We start from the raw sequence: 21,520 nt of genomic DNA on the forward strand, positions 1-21,520 counted from the left end.
GCGCTGTTGTGCTTAGCGAGGCGCGCTCTAGTGGGAAATACGTCGACTTCAGGGTTCTCCGGAAGAAAATTTTTTCGTGCATGCTGTTGTGGAGTCCGAGCTGTCGTTTGTTTGCATCGGAAATTAACCTAGTATACACGCCGATCTCGTTAACGTTATAGCAATGAACGTATGCTTTTTTGTCTTATTAGCCTTTTTTACGCGATTCCTCCACTTGGCTTTTCTATACCTGTTGTTCCTATACCTGTTGTTCCAATATTATGACTAAGTAGTGGTCTATGCCTGCCTCGGTTCCTCTTATGGGTTTCACATTAATTACGCTGTTTTTGTACCTTTGATCTACCAGGACGTTATCTATTTGATTTTTTCTTCTACAATCTGGTAATACGTAAGTTGCTTTCTTGTCAAGTCCCTTCACTGTCTTTTATTACGCTGATGTCCATAAGAAATTTCTGCAGGGGTTCATCGTTTGCACAAAATGACGAGGAACAAAGCAATATGGGTCCAAAACGGCCACGAAAAGGGACATTATAGAAAACCTGGCATTGGAGCGGACACTAAGTCCAAGCCGACCAACTGTACATAGTTTGAAGAGTGGAAATGACTTTTTTTTAATAGTAAATATGAGTCTCACAGCTTCACTAATTCAAAAGACTGTGACGCAACAAATATAGTGCTAATATCTAGACATGGTGACAACGAACATGGGAAATAAGAAAAGGGGTTTTTCGCGAAACGTTCATGAGTTACAGGATATAGAATACTGTCACACAACATAATAATGCGTAGAAAGGCGTCTAGGGTTGAAACGTTGTTCAGACGCAGTAAGAGTAGCGGTATGGGCAAACAAAACAACAAAACACACACATATGAATATTATTACATCTAATCGTAAATATATAAAAGTTGGAAAGTCAAAGATAGAACAAAAATGAGAAAGACAGCATTTAAAATAAAAACATCATTATCTAAGAGCTTACAAATCAAGCAATAGTGGCTAGACACTGATCACTTGGCAATACAGTAGCCTTGGTCTGACTTCAAAATGGAGAAGACTCTAGTGTAGTGTGAGGGCTATTGAGAACACTATTATTGGAGCACTGGACTAATTACTAATCGGTTACGAAGGTAGATACTGCAAAGGCGGGATACATACGTAATGGCTGCGCTGTTACGCCATGTCCTGTCGGATGGTTCTGGGCGAGTGCTTCTTCCTAAGGTGCATGCAACAGCATGAAGATCTGTAGCGTTCAGGATTGCGCAAAAGAGGCAGCATACTCAGGGGATGCTGTTGCTATATAGTTCCTGTTCCCTAATGACTTTACTGATCTAAACACCCGTCGGGCAACTCAACAAATTCATGGACTACCACTGACAGAGTGTCTTTGTGTTGAATCATGACAGTTTGACCAGAAACGAGAACAACGTGTTCTTAAGACCGTGCTCAAACTATAACAATATCTGGGACTGTCTGCCCTGGCCTACATTTAACCGTGTTTGCTCCCTTCCAGGCCATGTCGGACGTTAACAGTCTAGACCATCAGTTGACATTGTGAGTGTTTGTTGCGCATGTCCAAACTGGGTGTGAGGGGAACACGGTGTCACGCAGACCAATGAAAGAGTTCACACGTCTAGTATTCGTGTGACACAGCTCCAGCTGTCCAGGGAAGAGGACGTAATAAAGCCTCTCTTTGTATCTATGGGTATGTAAGTTGAAGACACCCACCACTAACTGTTTCTAAGGGGGCTCACTTTGCAATGTGGCGTAACGCTTAGTGTGTCCAATGAATGAGGCTACAGAACTCTGTCAGTCGCCTCTGTCAAAGAGGAAATAGTTTTATTCATCAGCTACTGCTGGACGCCTTCCAATAACAGACAAACAGATGGTCTCCAGGTCTTTGGCGTTTTTCAGTAACCTAATGGCCAAAAAGGAGATTTGTCTGCACACTTACTGAGCCGTGCGTGGCTCATGTTCATGCCATTGTTTGTCATCTTCTATTACGGTAATGCCGCCTCGTTTTCTTATTCTATTTACTGGCGTCGCTAACTTCCTGCTTTACTTGCCTGTGAGTGGCAGCAGCAGCGCGTATCGATAGTGCACTGTCGTACCAGCTCTGGAGCGACCGATAGTATTTCCGGGGCGTCGTGTGTCTGGAAGTCACTTGGAGACGGACCAGCAGTGCAGTCGGGGACGGAGCAGCGGTCAGCGACGAAGGAGCGTTGAGGACGCAGCACCAGTGAGGTGCAGACAGCCAGTGCTTGCGGACCGCTGGCGACACACATGCACTGTCCGATTGAAGGAGACTGGAGCAGGAACGACCGTTGGTTGGTCTTTCAGTCGGTCGTCCCATAAGCCGAAGTCTGTTTGGTCCTTTGACCGTTTCCGTGTGTGGCAGTCGGTCGGTTGGGGCAGAGCAGCGAGCAGTCTCCGTGGCGCGTAGCCGCTGGCACGCTGGCACGCACGCTTTGGAGTTGTGAGGCGCTACTTGCGAGGGTTACGAAGTTCGTCGCCCACCGGCCCTGGACACTAAATTTGAGTGCTCACTTCACCTACTATCAAGCCTCAACTGCTATCACATCTCTTCGTTTGATCCTGATTGTCGCTTTCTGGGAGATTCCCGCAAGCAACAACGTGTGTTCATTGGTCAGCTAGAATTGCAGCTGTCTTCCTGTGTTGTGTTTAAGGGGGGCAGGACGTCAAACGGGCCGACTTGGAGCAGGACATTACAATTTCCACTGTCTATACTTTTACACACAGAATCATGCCGGCCGCGGTGATCTCGCGGTTCTAGGCGCGCAGTCCGGAACCGTGCGACTGCTACGGTCGCAGGTTCGAATCCTGCCTCGGGCATGGATGTGAGTGATGTCCTTAGGTTAGTTAGGTTTAAGTAGTTCTAAGTTCTAGGGGACTGATGACCACAGCAGTTGAGTCCCATAGTCCTCAGAGCCATTTGAACCATTTGAACCATAAATTCATAAAACTTTGTCAGCATGACCAGGAAGGATACAGAATTCACACTCTTAGCAGTGGAAGTTCGAAAACATAAGGAAATATTTTTTTTAAATGTGAAATTACATCATTTTTTCACTTACTAATGGCAGCATTTGTTGCTATAGGTACACTTTTCTTCATAAGTAAGAGAGATTCTTCGATGAATTTTGCACATCATACAAACCATACTTAAAGGTGTATGAAACTCTATAATTTTCAAATCTATTAAAACTGTCGTAAAATTGAGGTAATTAACTACAAAAATTGTGTTTTTTCTAAATATGAAGTTTAAATACAACAGCTCATTCGTTTTTTCATAAATTAAATAAATTCTAGAGTTTCATACACCTTTAAGTATGGTTTGTATGCTGTGCAAAATTCATCGAAGAATCTCTCTAACTTATGGAGAAAAGTGTACCAATAGAAACAAATGCAGCCATTAGTAAGTGAAAAAAAGATGAAATTTCGCACGTAAAAAAATTTATTTTGTTATGTTTTCGAACATCCACTGCAATTGGTGTGAATCCTGAATCCTTCCTGGTGATGCTGACAAAGTTTTATGAATTTATTTGTAAAAGTATAGGAACTGGAAATTAAAATGTTCTTTGATGCCTCTCCTGTTCCAAGTCGGCCCGTTTGACGTCCTACCCCCCTTAATTTAATTAATTCCTTCAGTAACGAAGTGTACCAACAGTATCTTCTGCCTTGTGGCCGTTGACGTTCCGATGACCTGCCCTAGTCGCTGACGTAGTTTTCGGCAGTATATTTTCCTCGTCGTATTAATGTTGTCCAGTACGGCGTGTAGTTCGACAGATGAGGTGTTGTTGGTAGTTTTGGGCGTTAGTTCTGACTTGGCTGGATTGGGCACCAGTATCCATAACGTTATGCTATTGACGTCTTGTTGTCGTTTTGCTGGTCGGGTGGAGCAGAACTGATCTTGTTGGTTGGTTCGTCGGATGGCTTTCGGTTAGGTTGCCTTCCGATTAAGTGGTTGTCAGTCTGGCTGCCTGTTACACTTAAACGTGCGTTAGTGTTACTTTCCCAGGCCGATCCTGGGAACCTTCTGAGTGACGCTCCATATGTTTTACATAGTGATTTTCTTTTTAGTCTTAAGTACTCTGTGTGTCGTTCAGCCGAGTTTTAGTTTATTAAAATGGCAAGGCTTTTCTTCTTAGGCCTTAAGCGGTAAAACAGTTGCTTCTTGTTTGGTATGTGACCTGCAGCCGAGTTTCAGCCTTTTAAAATTGAAATTGAAAATTCCTTGTGCCTAGGCTCTAACATTCATGGTGGTGTCTGATTGTTCTATATCGTGTCTCCCTACCACTTTCGCTCAACGACGCTCTGAGCGTGTTTTTTAGGGAATTGACTAGTCTGAACCTGGGACCTGTTGCTGGTAAGGAGACGCCAGACCACACATGACATGTAGAATTCAGAAGAGTTCAGTGAGACTAGCGATGATATAACCAAATACTTAATGATTTCAGCGTCAACTCCACTGCACTCCCTGTAAAAGAATCTTAATACTAACTAAATTTAGTGGAAGGGGTTCAAGGCTTTCCTATTTTTAGTTAGCTGGTAAAATAACGTCGAAGAAGCAGTTAAGTTTACCATTGGAAATTTTATTCTACTCACAAAACATTGTTTATAAATTGCACTATTGATAAAAGGAAGTGTTTTAATACAGGATGGTAAAAGCCAACTGCGTTCAACAAAAATGTGAACGAATATTCCCTGAATGGGCTTCCAAGTTCTACAATGGATCGATGGATGACCTTTGCCATATCACATCTATAATCTAGGTTTAAATTAAGTTTCACAAAAGAGCAAACTATCAAAATGGTCTACAGTGACCCTCAATTATCTTTAATTACATATCTAACTTGTCGTAAATTACAGTGGCTGATGTGGCTTCTCAATAACTTTACAACAGAAAAATCATCGCGTTTCAGATTTTTACTTCAAGTGGCAAATGTGAACACCATGAGCTTTAATTGACGATCGACACTAGTATTACGCAAGAAGGGGGTGTAACAGATGAGCCTTCTGCAGTTCTGAGTGAAGCCTTATTTGCTCAAAAATGCGGCATCGCGTGCGTTCATTACCTTGTCGGTGTTTAGGCAGCGTCAGGGCGGCGGTGGGCAGCACAGCTCCGCTCACCTCGCCATCTCGGAACTAACTAACTGCTCCTAACTTCTCCTTACTACCATTTACCGAAGTTGGTTTAAAAAAAAAACTATCTGGCTGTTTTTTTCATCTGACCAATCAGGGTCTGAATGTTAACCGTAAGCTCCGCCTACAAAAATTCTGTCTATCCAATGAGAAACGTTATACTTTTCGTGGTGGGGCAATGTTTTTAAAGTTTGCAACGTAACAGAGACGCGAAAAAGTCTCACGCTAAAACTTGCAGCTGCTGTGGTCCTTTTAGGGTTATCGTAAGATCTATACTGTTTTTCTGGAGGGCTCTAGCTTTTAACATGGGCTGGGGGGTGGTCCTTGACGTAACAAAGACGCGAAAAAGTCTCACACTAAAACTTGCAGCTGGCGTTGTCCTAGATTAGCTGACGACGTGGGTGTCCAGTCTGTACCTTATCGTAGGGCATTCTAGCTTAACACGGTTCTGCTCTCGGCTTCTGTTCTCGTTTCTCCCCTCGGAACTGCGTCTGTCTCACGGTGGGAAGGTATCACATGCATTTAGGCATTCTTGTGTTAGTCTGTGGTATTCCATTTGCTCACTCGTTACTCGTATTAGTTTGGTTAATTTAGTGTCACGATTTATTCGGAGCTATGTGACATACTACTGGATTTGCTTATCATGTCAGGGTTTTCATGGAAGGTGTTGGATTTGCCTGACACCTTACAAGGCCTTAAGCTGTAAGTTTATTTCAAGTTGGTATGTGGCCTTCAGCCGAGTTTTCAGCCTTTTCAAATCAAATGTTGAAAACTTTTGTCTAGGCCTTAAGCAGTAAGAAATATTTTCTAGTTTGTATGTGGCCTTCAGCCGAGGTTTCCAGCTTAAATTAAAAATTGGAAATTCCTTACCTGGGGTTTAAGCCATGAGATTGTTTGGATTATCGCTGTGGCCTTCAGCCGGTCTAAACTAAATCAAAGGAGGTCTTTCGTTAAAACCGTGAGAGTTTTTGATTCTTGCTTGTGTGATTGTGTATTTTAAGAAATAAAGTTTGTATGTCGAGCGTAACTGACAGTAACTTATTTTGACTGATTTCCACAAATATAACCGCATCCGCTCTGTCCTGCTGGCCCGGGGATTTTACTTACATTTTGGAGCCAAAACATTACTTCTGGTATTGAATGCTGCCTGGTGCTGTATGGGCACATGAAGTGATGCGGAATGTACATACGTAAATGCAGGAGAGACCACTGGGGGAGACGTCTAGCGGTGATATGGCCCACAAACGGGGAGATCCACTCACAAAGTGTTATGACCTGGCGCCTGGGAATGAGTACTTTGGAAACGGCGAACCAGATCGGCTGTTCGCGTACTTCTGCCGTGACAGTCTGTGAAAGGTGCTTGAAGGACGCTGAAGCCACGACCAGGAGACACAGTACTGGACTTCCACACCTCATCGCAGAATGTGGAGGATAGCGTGCTGTGACAAGTAGGACAGGTGGCGATCTCCGCCGATCTGATAATTGAGTAAAGTGCTGGCGCATGTGCAAGCGATTCGGAACACAGTGTTCAACGCACAAGGTTGAACACGCGGCTCCATAAAAGAAGAGCCCAGTGTATTTCGTGGGCTGAGGAAGCATGTTTCTTGTTGCGATAGGTTGATGGTCACATCGAGATACACCTTCATAAAGGCGAACGGCTACTCCAAACTCACCACGCCACGACCATTGGCTTGTGAGGGTAATGGTACGCTACAGCAGAGATTCACCTGGGCTCCAGTGGGATCTGGGACAGTACGAGAATGGGCCACGGCATTTGTAGACTACATGAAATTTTATGTTGATCACGTGCATCATTTCTTGCTTGATGTCTCCCCGACTGTAGTGTGTGAACGTCGGTTAAGCATCGGGAGTTTTATCTTGGGCAGACCTCAAATGGTGTGCACTCTTCGACGGGAGGCCGGCCGCGGATTCACCGGGCTGAGCCGGTGTCAGTGCCAGCTGCTGCAGTTGATAAGGGGACACCCTAGTGATGGTGCAGCTAGGCATGTAAGCCCGTAACGTGGCTGACTGCTGGGAGCTGAAACGGACCGCATGCTTCTGCCAAACTCTGAATGTAACGGATGTGATGTCAGCTCAGCCGCTGGTGGTTCACAATAGAAACCAACTATTGTTTGCGTTTGCGCTCATACCGCACAAACGGTAATTAGAACTACAAAGAACGCTATGTCGATTGAAGAGTGAAGCGGCGTGATTCGGTCGGTGTGCGGTGCTCATTTTAACTGTATGCATATCAACAGGTACAGCCGCGAATATTTTTATACAACTGTCGTTCAGTAAATGATTTATAATTTGTGTAATGTTGCAAGTACCATAAAGAGCAAGTGCTTTAGACTGAAGGTCTCGGCGAGAGGCACCGATTGGTGTATTCACATAATTTACATCTCAATTAAAGCAGCAGTAAAAACATTTCAATCGAAATTTTATTGGAAGTTGATATAAAAAATAACCACGATATGGTTAGACACACAGCAAAGTAGTGAACATTAACGGATGATGATGGTGGTGGATTTGTGGGGTACTCAACTGCGCGGTTTTCAGCGTCCATACAAAGTCCAAATTTTTACGCAATACAAGGTTTTTCACAATCCAGTCTCTCCACTGTCACTAACGATGATGATTATGATGAAACGATGAGGACAACACAAACACCCAGTCCTTGGGCAGAGAAAATCCCCAACCCCGTCGGGAATCGAACCCGGTACCCCTTGAACCAGACGCAGCAACGCTAGCTACTAGACCACGAGCTGCGGACAACGTTGTCAGAGGTCGTACTACACATTTTATAATCATTAGTTCCTAAGATTTACGTTTTTATTGTATGTTTCGTTTGTTTGTTCTTATTTCAGCATAATATAAGCAGGCTGTTTAGGTTTTTTTTGTTTGTAACACCACGTAGCGTTCTGTATGAAAATCACTGACTGTGCTCTGTGCAGTCTGAGGCTGGTTGGCATTGTTGAAATATTCGCTATTGTAGTGTTGGGCAGTTGGATGTGAACAGCGCATAGCGTTGCGCAGTTGAAGGTGAGCCGCCAGCAGTGGTGGATGTGGGGAGTGAGATGGCGGAGTTTTGAGAGCGGATGATCTGGACGTGTGTCCATCACAGATAGTAAATTTGTAAGACTGAATGTCATGAACTATATATATACAATGACTTTTGAACACTATTGAGGTAAATACATTGTTTGTTCTCTATCAAAATCTTTCATTTGCTAACTATGCCTATCAGTAGTTAGTGCCTTCAGTAGTTAGACTCTTTTATTTAGCTGCCAGTATTGACGCTCGCTGTATTTCAGTAGTTAGAGTAATGAAATTTTTGTGAGAAGTGATTCATGAAAGGTATAGGTTATTGTCAATCAGGGCCATTCTTTTGTAGCGATTTTTGAAAGTCAGATTGCGTTGCGCTAAAAATATTGTGTATCAGTCTAGTGTTGATCAGAATAAGTAAAGAGAGTAATGGTTGAGTACGTTCAGTTCTGCTCAGCTTCTTGAAAATCAAATATCGTAAAGGTTTGTCAGCACAATCATTCATAAATTTTTGTAAGGGGACGTTTCAATAGTTTCGCCCATGTTCTTTGAACAATTAATCATATGTATTAGGTAGGAGAATAAGTTCGTAGTGTTTTTCCGTAAGTTCAACAGATACGCGTAGCAGATGCTTTAGTTATCAATAATACACTGTATTCGCATACAGGGCCATGCAAACAGGCAGAATACGTCAGTGTGGTCGGCAACGCCTATATAAGACAACAAGTGTCTGGCGCAGTTGTTAGATCGGTTACTGCTGCTACGATGGATTATTAAGATTTAAGTGAGTTTTGAACGTGGTGTTATAGTCGGCGCACGAGCGATGGGACACAGCATCTCCGAGGCAGCGATGACGTCTGGATTTTCTCGTACGACCATTTCATGAGTGTACCGTGAATATCAGGAATCCGGCAAAACATCAAGTCTCCGACATCGCTAAGGTGGAAAAAGATTCTGCAAGAACGGGACCAACGACGACTGAAGAGAATCGTTCAACATGACAGCAGTGCAACCCTTCGGCAGATTGCTTCAGATTTCAATGCTGGACCGTCAACAAGTGTCAGCGTGCTAACCATTCAACGAAACGTTCGAAGCCAAAGGCCCACTCGTCTTCCCTTGATGACTGCACGACACAAAGCTTTACGCCCCGTCTGGGCTCGCCAACACCGCCATTGGACTGTTGATGACTGGAAACATATTGCCTGGTCGGACGAGTCTTGTTTCAAATTGTATCGAGCGGATACGGATACGGAGACAACTGCATGTCAGCAGGGGACTGTTCAAGCTGGTGGAGGCTCTGTATCAATATGCCCCGCGTGCAGTTGGAGTGATGTGGGACCCCTGATACGTCTAAACACGGGTGACACATACGTAAGCATTGTGTCTAATCAGCTGCATCCATTCATGTCCATTGTGCATTCTGACGGACTTGGCCAATTCCAGCCGGACAATGCAACACCCCACACGTCCAGAATTGTTGCATAGTGGCTCCAGGAACACTCTTCTCAGTTTAAACACTTCCGCTGCCCACCACACTCCCCAGACATGAACATTATTGAGCATATCTGGAATGCCTTTGAAAGTACTGTTCAGAAGAGATCTCCACCCACTGGTAGTCGTATGATTTATGAACAGCCCTGCAGGATTCATGGTTCCAGTTCCCTCCAACACTACTTCAGACAATGGTTGAGACCATGCCATGTCGTGCTGCGGCACTTCTGCGTGCTCGCTGAGGCCCTACACTGTATTATGCAGGCGTACCAGTTTCATTGGTACACTTTTTCTATTCACAACAATCGGCCAACGCTGGAGTAATTTTTCGGTTCCGTGACTGTAAAAATGGCGTGGTTTTGCGGCGACGAAATTGTCGAATATGATCGGAGAGCATTTTCATCCGGAAAGGAAGTTTCTTTCAGATTGTTCGACGGAGAGCGGAAAAGTTGAAAATCTGAGGGCGCAAGATCTGGTAAATAAGGTGGGTGCGTAATGACTTCCCAATCCAACTTCTGTATAGCGTTCTTGTCAATCTTGCAGAATGCGGGCGGTCGTTATTGTGGAGTAGCGACACTTTACGCAGTCTTCCTGATCGTTGTTCTTGCCGACGTCACAGTTGTTGACAATAAATGTCAGCAGTGACGGTTACACCTCGGCGAAGCAATTCGTAGTACACCACACCGTAACTGTTACACCATAATCATAACATTATCTTATGTGGATGAGCGCAGTACTTTGTATGGGAAGTTTCTGCTTTGATTGGTCTCACCCATTCCGTTGTTCAAGAACCAACTCGTGAGATACACATATGGCCACCCGCTGGTTTTCGTCACTTTTGCTTAGAGCAGTGGTTCCTAAACTTTTGAAGACACTTACCTCTGAACGACTTCATATAGAAACAAGTACCTGGAAATACAGTTAGTCTCTAATTAAAGTTTAGGGTGGAAAAAACAAGAAGACGCAGTTTTTCACAAACAAAACAACAAAAGCATGTTTGGTAGAAAATACAATCCAGCCATAGCTCAGGAAAATCCAGATTCAGCAAGCATGACATGCTATACTAATCTAGACCTGCAGATCATTTCCTTTGGCAGCCACAGGATTCACAAAGGTAAATTACAAAGGAAAATGAAAGAAAAAGTCACTGAGACTGTCGCAGTTGTGGTTAAACATGTCTGGGTAGTAAAACGAAACAATTGTATGTTTGCAAAAAGGTGGACCATCATTAATCCATTATTATTGGAATAAAATGGTTTGAAAGCTTCAATTTTTAAAGTTACAGGAAAATGCATAACGTTTTATTAACGTTCAACAAATAAAACTTACATGTTTGTGTAAGTGTTGTATTAAACCAAGAAATAATATAAGTCAATGAGGTGGTTGATAGTGCTTATTTTTAACAATATTTTTTATGTTGGCTTGGGTCTCGGCTGGTACACATCGCAAATCGTGTTCCAAGTTCAGTCGGTTCCTTGCTTTTGTTTCCGTTGCCATCATAGCTGCAAATCCACGTGCACACCCGTAAGATGTGGCGAATGGAATCAATATTGTTAATGCTTTTTCTGATAATAATAGACACTCGTCAGCCAGCTTTCTTCAAAATGTTGCCAGTTCTGTTTTGGAGAAATCTATTTTCAATGTAGTTGTTTACAAGTAGCCCAAGGAATTCTGCTTTGGCTTGAATTTCACTATCTGAAAATATGCCTTCGTTCCACGAAAACGGTCTTGAAACCCGGGCATTTACTTGTCGATTCACAAGTTCAGGACAATAGTTACTGATAGAATTCATTACTGATGATAAGAGCTGATTTATTTAGTTTTTGAATGATCATTTTCCTCTGTTGGTATCGGGCATTACTGTCAGTTCTGGGAACACCGAAATAAATTGAACTTCAACCCTACGTTTTTGAAGCTCCAGAGTCCGAAGAAAACATGCAACTTTACCGTCTGTCGTCAAAATATTCACGTTTCCTTGCAAGCCGAGCTTAAGCGCATTGATTTCCGCAAAGTCGGCAAGATATGCCACCTACGATATAAATTTATCATCTGTTATTTTGGCATGTAAGTCTTTCTGCTTTTCCGTTCTCGCCCTTTCCAGAAACAAACCAGTTTGTGGTCGGAGCTCACGTACTCTTTGCAACACCTTGCCACGTGACAGCCATCGAACTTCTGTGTGGAACAAGAGCACATCGAATATCTCTCCAACCTCTTTGCACAATTGTTTGAGACCTTTTTGTTGCACTACCTCAGAAATGCTTTACAATCTTCACTACCTGAGTGAGTACATTCAACAAATCAGGTGGAAGTATTTTCACTGCCAAAGCATGCAGATATAGGATGTAGTGGGTGAATGTTGAGTATGCAGCAACTTCCTTCACCAATCTGTGGAATCAGGAGCGAACGCCCAACATGGGAGGAACTTTGTCTGTACATATATTCACTAACTTCGACCTTTGCAACTTATTTTCTTTTTTACTGATTGTAAAACATCCTCGCCGCGTGTAGAATTTCTGGCCGGCCCTGAGTAAAGTGCTAACACCAGAGAGTATTAAGAGTGTCCAGTGATTCCGAGAACAAGTTTTCTTCTTTCAGATCGTCGTCTTTTATGTATCAAACGTAGACAAGCAGGTGGGAACAAGATGCGACATAAATCGACTGATCTAACTGCATTGCAAAAAAAAATTACTTGGCCTTATTTTGTTGAGTGCTATGTCCGAAGTAACCAAACATAAGTCTTCGACACGACCTCTGATGGTGTTGCTAGAAACAAATACCTTGTTTATCTTTTCTACATGTTGCTCTCCTAGAAGAATTCACTGCATCCAGTAGGCAATACTTAATGAGATCCCCACCTACTGTAGGATGTTTCTTGTTTTCAGAAATTCGAAGAGCGATTCGGTGTGACGCTTCAAGGCCAGCTTCTTTTTTCATCGACTGAAAAAAGGAGCCTGATGAATCCATGTGTGAACTTTTCAATGCAGCTTCTTTGCGTTTGAATAATTCAATGACTTTTCCAGCGAATTCGTCATGACGTATTTCAAAGAGGTCTTTTAATCTCCTGGGTTTAATACTCTCTGGTGTTAGCACTTTACTCAGGGCCGGCCAGAAATTCTGCACGCGTGCGGTGCTCCTGCACATGTGCAACTCCCGGGTCACAGCGTGCACGCCGCAGCCGTCAGCGTTCATGAAGTGCATGCTCTATGCACAGATGTTGTAAGGTGTGAGGCAAATCCAACACCTTACATGAAAACCCTGACATGATAAGCAAATCTACTGGTATGTCACATAGCTCCGAATAAATCGTGACATTAAATTAACCAAAGTAATACGAGTAACGAGTGAGCAAATGGAATACCACAGACTAACACAAGAATGCCTAAATGCATGTCGTACCTTCCCACCGTGAGGCAGACGCAGTTCCGAGGGGGGAAACGAGGACAGAAGCCGAGAGCACAACAGTGTTAAGCTAGATAAGGGAGGGGCTGGGCACCCACGCTGCGAGCCTACCTGTACGACTATACAACCCGCACGTTTTAGAGTGAGGCTTTTTCGCGTCTGAGGTACGTCAAGGATCACCCCCAGCCCCTTTTAAAAGCTAGAGCCCTCCAGAAAAACAGGATAGATCTTACGATAACACAAAAAGGGCCACTACCACCCGCAAGTTTTAGCGTGAGACTTTTTCGCGTGTCTGTTACATTAGGACAATCCTCCAGCCCATCTTAAAAGATAGAGCCCTCCAGAAGAACAGTATAGATCTCACGATAACGCTAAAAGGACCACAACAGCTGCAGGTTTTAGCGTGAGACTTTTTAGCGTCTCTGTTACGTTGCAAACTTTAAAAACATTGCCCCACCACGAAAAGTATAACGTTTCTCATTGGATAGACAGAATTTTTGTAGGCGGAGCTAAAGGTTAACATTGAGACCCTGATTGGTCAGATGAAAACACAGCCAGATAGTTTTTTTAAACCAAATTTTGTAAATTGTAGTAACGAGAAGTTAGAGTAGAGTTAGTTCCGAGACGGCGGGCTGGATGGCTGCTGCGCCGGCCGCTGCCGCCCTGACGCTGCCTAAACACCGACAAGGTAATGAACGCACGCGATGCCGCATTTTTGAGCAAATAAGGCTTCACTCAGAACTGCAGAAGTCTCATCTGTTACACCCCTTTTTTGCGTAATACAAGTGTCGATCGTTAATTAAAACTCATGGTGTTCACATTTGCCACTTGAAGTAAAGATCTGAAACGCGATGATTTTTCTATTTTATAGTTATTGAGAAGCCACATCAGCCACTGTAATTTACGACAAGTTAGATAAGTAATTAAAGATAATTGAGGGTCACTGTAGACCATTTTGATAGTTTTTTCTTTTGTGAAACTTAAATTTAACCTAGATTATAGATGTGATATGGCATAGGTCATCCTTCGATCCATTGTAGAACTTGGAAGCCCATTCAGGGAATATTCGTTCACATTTTTGTTGAGCGCAGTTGGTTTTTACCATCCTGTATTAAAACATTTCCTTTTATCAATAGTGCAATTTATAAACGATGTTTTGTGAGTAGAATAAAATTTCCAATGGTAAACTTAATTGCTTTTTCGACGTTATTTTACCAGCTAACTAAAAATAGGAAAGCCTTGAACCCTTTCCACTAAATTTAGTTAGTATTAAGATTCTTTTACAGGGAGTGCAGTGGAGCTGACGCTGAGATCATTTAGTACTTGGTTATATCATCGCTCGTCTCACTGAACTCTTCTGAATTCTACATGTCATGTGTGGTCTGGCGTCTCCTTACCAGCAACAGGTCCCAGGTTCAAACTAGTAATTCCCTAAAAAACACTCTCAGAGCGTCGTTGCGCGAAAGTGGTAGGGAGACACGATATAGTACAATCAGACACCACCATGAATGTTTAGAATGTCGCTTTATCCACTTGCTGGGATTGTACCGGCGCATTCTGGTGGTCTTTCCACAGCTTGCAAGCCAACCATGGGAAGGTATTTCGCGTATTAAACATTTAAAATACTGTCACAGTCTACTCATTGAGACGTCTACTTTTATGTTAACAGTTTAACCCAGTAATACAGTTAACAACCGTGGGCTTTTATTAAGGCAGCTTGACTGACGGCACGTAAATACGAGTAATGTTTTTGATTTAGTATTTAAGAAAGACAGCACTTAGCGACTTCCAGCGAAACTTATTCATGATTTCAAAGGACATTAAACTAATGCAAGGTTTCCTATAACTAATTCTCGGTGCCCTCAGTTACACCCACATAATTTCTGTCTCACTGACCTCTCAACAGAATGATAACCGCAGACCTCTCGGTGATCACCTGTTATTTCAATATCTTTATTGCTATATCTTTCATCAGTTACGTCTGAAAAGTGCATAATAACCGACAATTAGATGAGTGTTATGTTTTATCGAATTCAGCTGAGCGTAGCCCTTCACACATTAAAAAAAACAAAAAAAAAACCTAAATGTAAGTATAAATTGGAAGAATCGGTTTAATGACCAACTTTCCTGATAATAATGTAACATGGAGCAGAATGAGGCAATAATGCACAGTTAGTAAACAATAATTTTTAACTATGAAAGGAATACATCCAAACACGTTTATCACTGGTCATGAGAAATGATAATCGAATTGATGTGTCTCATCCATTTTCTTAAGGACATTTAATTTTGCTTGCCGTTCTTCACTGTTGAGTACATTACACTCGTCTCTGTGATATGTATTGTAGTGTCTTTCAATTGAAAACTTACGCTGGCCGCTTATTATTCGGTGGCACAGCAAACATTGTGAGTTTTCACCAACGGCTAAAAAAAAGGAATTGCAGTTCCGTCATTTTTAAACGACTGAGAACACAGTTCTCCAGTCCTTCGCGTTTTCACAGTACCTGCCATTTCTCAGTACGTCTCTGTTAAGGTTACGGTCACCAGGGGTAAACGAGACTGGGTATGGTGCACTCTTGCTTGTACCACATAAACAGGGAAGTGGAGCCGACGCCGTTCATTTAGGACACATGTCTAATAAGAGATGTCGCTGTCGCACACATGCGCACATGTGCAGCGCTTCCGCACATCTGCACACCGTGCAGCGTTTGGCCGGCCCTGACTTTACTGCACAGAACACACTCTCTCTGGCTCTTCCTTACCTTTATCAACTATCATGGTAAAACCCAAGCGCAGAAAATCTTTTTTTGAACGATCTGAATAGCCGGAAGAAGGAAAAATTGTTTAAAGTGAGGGAACTTAAGAGAAATTAGCATATCATAATGCATTTCTGGAAAAAAGGGTCAACAAAATGTAGCATTAATAGTAAAAAACATAATGCAACTGATGTTAATGAGTTCTGGTTTACAACTGTTTGCAAATAAATTAATTTATATTCTGCCATAAATGTTTCACCTCAATTTATTATGAAGCATCTTTGGTAGCCTGAAGTAAACGCGTATTTACGTACCGTTCCTGCCATTTATTCAGCTGCACTTGGATGTGATCTCTGAATCATCTATATAGTATTGCTATACTTCATAAGTTTAAAATGGGAGCCGGCCTGGGTGGCCGAGTGGTTCTAGGCACTACGGTCTGGAACCGCGTGACCGCTACGGTCGCAGGTTCGAAACCTGCCTTGGGCATGGATGTGTGTGATGTCCTTAGATTAGTTAGGTTTAAGTAGTTCTACGTTCTAGGGGACTGATGACCTCCGAAGTTAAGTCCCATAGTGCTCAGAGCCATTTGAACCATTTTTTAAAAATGGGAGTCAGCATTAGTTCTGCCGTACTTTGTTCATAGTAAAGGTAACACGAATGTTAACATTCCTCTATGTAAGTAAAGTAAAGCTTCATCAATCCGAAGACTGTTTTCAACACCACAGTGTTCTACTATGCGTGGTCTTGGTGGTGGTATATTCTTGCCTTCCTCCGACTTTTAAAATGACTTACCCAGCCTGTTATAGAGGGTACTATTGTCTAACGTGGATTCCAAACCACGGTGTAACTTGGTATTTTTCAAGTCAACAAACTTTGTCAGAGGGGAAAGAAGTAATAAGAGAAATATAAAAATCCTAGGATTGACCAGGGATCTAACGCGAGACTTTTTTGTAGTTTATCACTGAGCTCTCTAGATAACTTAGTAAAGGTAAGAGAAGATCTGGCCAGAATAGCAGCACCATGTTTACGCCTGAGAAAGAGACAGAGAGAATAAAAGCGTACGGTACAGTAGTCTTACGCCTAACACGTACTGAGACGCAAACCTGTGACTCATAGTCGCAAGGCTGCTTCTGGACTGCAATTCACATGAGTTCGTGGCATTGCATCTCCAATCTGCTGCTTGCAGGACAGTATTTCCCGGACATTTTCAATTCTACCCGACATGGGATTCTCAGACTCAGCATTGTGGAAGATTGCCAGTGCGGTCGTGAGTCAGATACAAGCGACAAGTGAATATCGAATTGTGGCGTCATGCAGTGTTCACTCTGATAAATTACAGCATACTGCATATTGCATAAATGGCTTAAGCTGCGCTGGAACAGTGACCCAGTGAGTCTTTACATTCGCATTGCGGCAGTGCGTTCTCACTGAGAATGGCGTTCAACCGCAAAAAGCTGAACAACTTATAGCTCTTTGTAGAGAAAAGTAGGAATCCTAAGGAGGGATCCTAAGGAGAATAAATATCACATAAAAACAAAACTAAATGATGACGGGCAGTGGGTCGCCAGTGATGTCGCATGCGGCACCAAAGAAGCGAACAACGATACGCATACTCCGATGACGACAGCTGATGTACGGGATGAGTCACTAACTATTGCTACCTAGAATAACTCGGAAAGTATGATAGTAGCTGAAAAGTTTGTGGGACAAATGTTACGTGGGACAATGGGGTGTCGCGTGGGGTCGCGTCAGAGATATAAAGGTCAACTTTGTCTTTTTTTTAAATGGTGTGCTATAGTTTGGTACTTATTTTCTGATAGCGGCTATCTAGACGAATCCAATGATGTGTAAGGTCTTTGAAGGTCAACGAAAGTCAAAACGATGGCATGAACGTCCATTTACACAAGGTCTTCGAAGTGATGACCATTGGTATCAATGCAGTGTTGCAATCTTCTTATCGTGGGTTGAGTGGTATTCCTTATCACTTCGGCACTTATCGAAACACATGCTCTGACAATTCTCTCTCGCATATCGTGCAAATAGTAAATATTCGCTGAATACGGCGTATCCATCTAACGTGCCATTGACATGTAACGACCATTCAACGGTTTAGCAATACAACACTAATAGGAACGATAAGACTAGTATCGTCGAATCAAGCGAATGTGAATGATGTATTCCTTCGAAGAACAAGTCGATATGCTCCTCTTTTACGGAGAATGTCAACGAAATTCAGTGAGAGCTAGAGACTTAAAGGCTGAAAGATATCTCCAACGTACTTGCTCTACACGTCGTAATATTTGCATCATAAATTGAGAACAAATGAATCTTTAACGCATCGGAAACATATCCGGCAAAGGAAAGTTCGGTCTAAGGAGCCGCAGTCCTGGACTGTGCGGCTGGTGCCGGCGGAGGTTCCAGTCCTCCCTCGGGCATGGGTGTGTGTGTTTGTCCTTAGGATAATTTAGATTAAGTAGTGTGTAAGCTTAGGGACTGATGACCTTAACAGTTAAGTTCCATAAGATTTCACACACATTTGAACATTTGAAAGGAAAGTTACTAACGAGGGAACGGAAATTGGTTCTCTTGCCACTGTGCTTCGAGATCCTTGTGTTAGTTCGCATCGAATCGCAAGGGAATCTGGCATGAGCCAGAGTAGTGTTGTTCGTGTTCAGCATCGCCACAAATGTCAACCTTACCATGTCAGTCTCGATCAAGAATTAACTGGTACGGATTGTATGTGTCGCATTGAATTCTGTCGATGGGGTCAACTTCAGATCAGAGGTATGACACACTTATGAATTTGATTTTATTTACTCTCGAGGCTACATTCACAAACCATGAAAATGTTAATTTGCAGAACATGCATTATTGGGCAACTGAAGATCCATGTTGGCTGCGGCAAGTTGCACACCAATGAATGTGCGGTGTGGGATTCTACAGGACAGATTTATTGGTTCCTATTTCATTGAAGGAAATCTTATGGTAGTAACTACACCACATTTCTGCAAGAAACAGTAGGTCTGTTATTGGAAGAAATACTTTAGGAACAAGGAATAGAATGTGGTATCAACAAGATGGGTGTGCGGCACATTTTTCGCTGATGGCTAGAAATGAGTTGCAGAGCCAATTCCCAAATCGTTGAATGGGATGCGGAGGAGATGTGTCGTAACCGTCTTGTTCGCCAGACCTGACGCCCCTGGATTTTTCCTTGTTGGGATGCGTAAAAGACATTGTTTATAAAGCCATTCCAACTACACCTGAAGATATGTGAGAGAGAACAGTCAGAGCATGTGCTTCGATAAGTGCCGATGTGATAAGGAATATCACTCAATCCATGATAAGAAGACTGCAGCACTGCATTGGTGCCAATGATCATTACTTCGAGCACCTTCTGCAAATGGGCGTTCATGACACCTTTGTAACCTTCGTTGATCTTCAAAGACCTTCCTGTTACACACCACTGGATTCATCTCGATAGCCGCTATCAGAAAATAAGTACCAAACTATAGCATCTAATTAAAAAAAAAAAGAAGAAGAAACAAAGCGACCCCACCTAGCAACAAAAAACCAAACCAACGTCATATTATGGCAATCACACAAAAATTTAGAAACCTGCTGTAAAACAGCAAATACAATAGCAAAGGTTAATTAGAAAAAAACAAGCAGCTGATCACCAAACGGATGAAATAAGATGATGGTGAACTAGAGGCCACAGACGGTGCTCCAGGAATCGACCTCTGAGAATGTCCAGCAACAAACACTTTCGCGAGCGATGAGATAGGCAGCAAAGAGTTGCATTCACTTCACAAGATGGTAACTCAGACTAGTGGCAGTCTAACGAATGACTAATGATAATCTTGCTGAAGCTACCTGACGTCCGATAAACCAAATGCAACGATGGAACCATACGCCAAAGCTGGAACCGGCAGTCTGCAATACGTCCCAAAAATAGTGTGTTTAGAGCACCTGGAACGAGAAAGGAACCTCTACCATCAGCATAGAAAGCACTCCGCTCACTCATCTTCGTCTCGGCGACACTGCGAGCAGCAACACGAACCCAAGTCACTGGAGAATTGCGAAATATCACAGTGGTGGAGGTTTCTCTACTTGGATTGAAATGCACTCGTCTTAAAGCCTGCAGGACCTGGTTTACGACGAGGTCGTGCACCCTCGTGACCACAGGCCTTCCATCCGGCAGTCCATGCGCGCCGCCAGTGGGCCCGGCGTGTTCTCGGGCTGCGCGGACCTGGCTCCTCCTGAGTTCCCAACTGAACTGCCACATTCACACAGCCCGGGGAAACAACGACGTCGCCCCAAAGGTAGGGCAACAGTTACTACATATCGATAACCGCCGCTGCTGCCACTAGCGGACAGACAACGCTTGCAGAACCAAGTGGCGCCAGTCAGCACGAGAAGAAGACAAACAACTGCAACCATGCCAACTAAACGATACCGTCTGGTATCCAACAGGGGGCGGAAACCTACAAACAACACCAACGTGAGCCGCAGTACGGCTCTGTAACGCTTTTGTTAATTATACAATACCAAAGTCCAATCCATTCCGTTCCTAGTTGTAAGATCCAGAGGCTGAATTTTGCTGCGACATGTGTGGTAAAGCATATGGTCATTTATATCGACTCAGCAAACTATGACGTGCTCAGAGCATCAGAGCGCATGTCCTGACATTAGCGATTGCTGACTGAATCGAAAGACAGATATTAAAAGCGAATCTACCACTTACAAGAGGATATCGATGTTCTTATTGCTGTCCTTTATGTGTGTGTCATCAAGAGATTTTGCGTAGACACATGAACAACCGTCTTTAGCTTCAAAAATGTAATGATTAGAGATGTTGCTACCAACAGACGCAGTTCTCATTTTTTTGTACCGCTATTCTTGGAGATGAAAACATAACCAGCGGGAAGTCATATACTAAAGTGAAAGCAAATTATTGATGTTGTTATTGTCTTACGTGCCGAAAGTATACAAAATGTTAATAACTTATGCAATTTCTGACAAACACCCAGGGAGAGCATAAATTGTGAACTTAATTATTGAAATGAATGTGTATTACAAGTTCTAATCTCAGCAGCATCTTTAAAACCATATTAAACTATTCCATTTAATTAACATTAATAAGAACATTGATTCTAACATGTTGGTCTTCCGACGAAAGTTGCTTCATCAACATGCTTTCAACATTCTTAAGCAAAGTTATCTCTTAGGAAACTAACTGCTACCGTTGGAACACTATGGATTAATCAGTTCAATGTAAAGGAGGAAGTTGCTGTGGATTCTAATGCTCCATATTCCTTATTCGAGTGGATTAAATCAAGAATATAATGTAAAATACTTTTTACAATTTATAAGAAATTTTGAAAAGAATACATAACCCTATCGTAACAGTTGTTACTATATTATGCGTTGTTTCACTCAGCTTTTACAGAAGAGAGGGGGCTGGAGCAGGTGGTGAGAGAAGGGAAGGTAGAGAAGATGAACAGAGAAAGGGGGAGGAGGTGTTGGACAGAAAGAGGGGGAAGGAGAAGAAAATGGGCAACGGGACGGGGAGGCGGATATGGACAGAGATAGGGGGAGAAGAAGACTGGGATGTTTGTCCAATTCCCATACATGTTAGAAACGTGTGCTTTCTGTATTCTTTCTT

At 42.9% G+C, this 21,520-nt stretch overlaps 1 non-coding gene across 1 annotated transcript; it reads left to right on the forward strand.

Annotated features, from left to right (window-relative positions):
• The first annotated feature begins 16,257 nt into the window (after window positions 1–16,257).
• Window positions 16,258–16,341, forward strand: Trnap-ugg (transfer RNA proline (anticodon UGG)). The gene has a single exon. It is a non-coding gene; the product is annotated as a tRNA-Pro (tRNA).
• The last annotated feature ends 5,179 nt before the right edge of the window (window positions 16,342–21,520 follow it).

This window comes from Schistocerca gregaria, chromosome 6, assembly GCF_023897955.1.
Source record: "Schistocerca gregaria isolate iqSchGreg1 chromosome 6, iqSchGreg1.2, whole genome shotgun sequence".
Classification (NCBI taxonomy): Eukaryota; Metazoa; Arthropoda; class Insecta; order Orthoptera; family Acrididae; genus Schistocerca; species Schistocerca gregaria.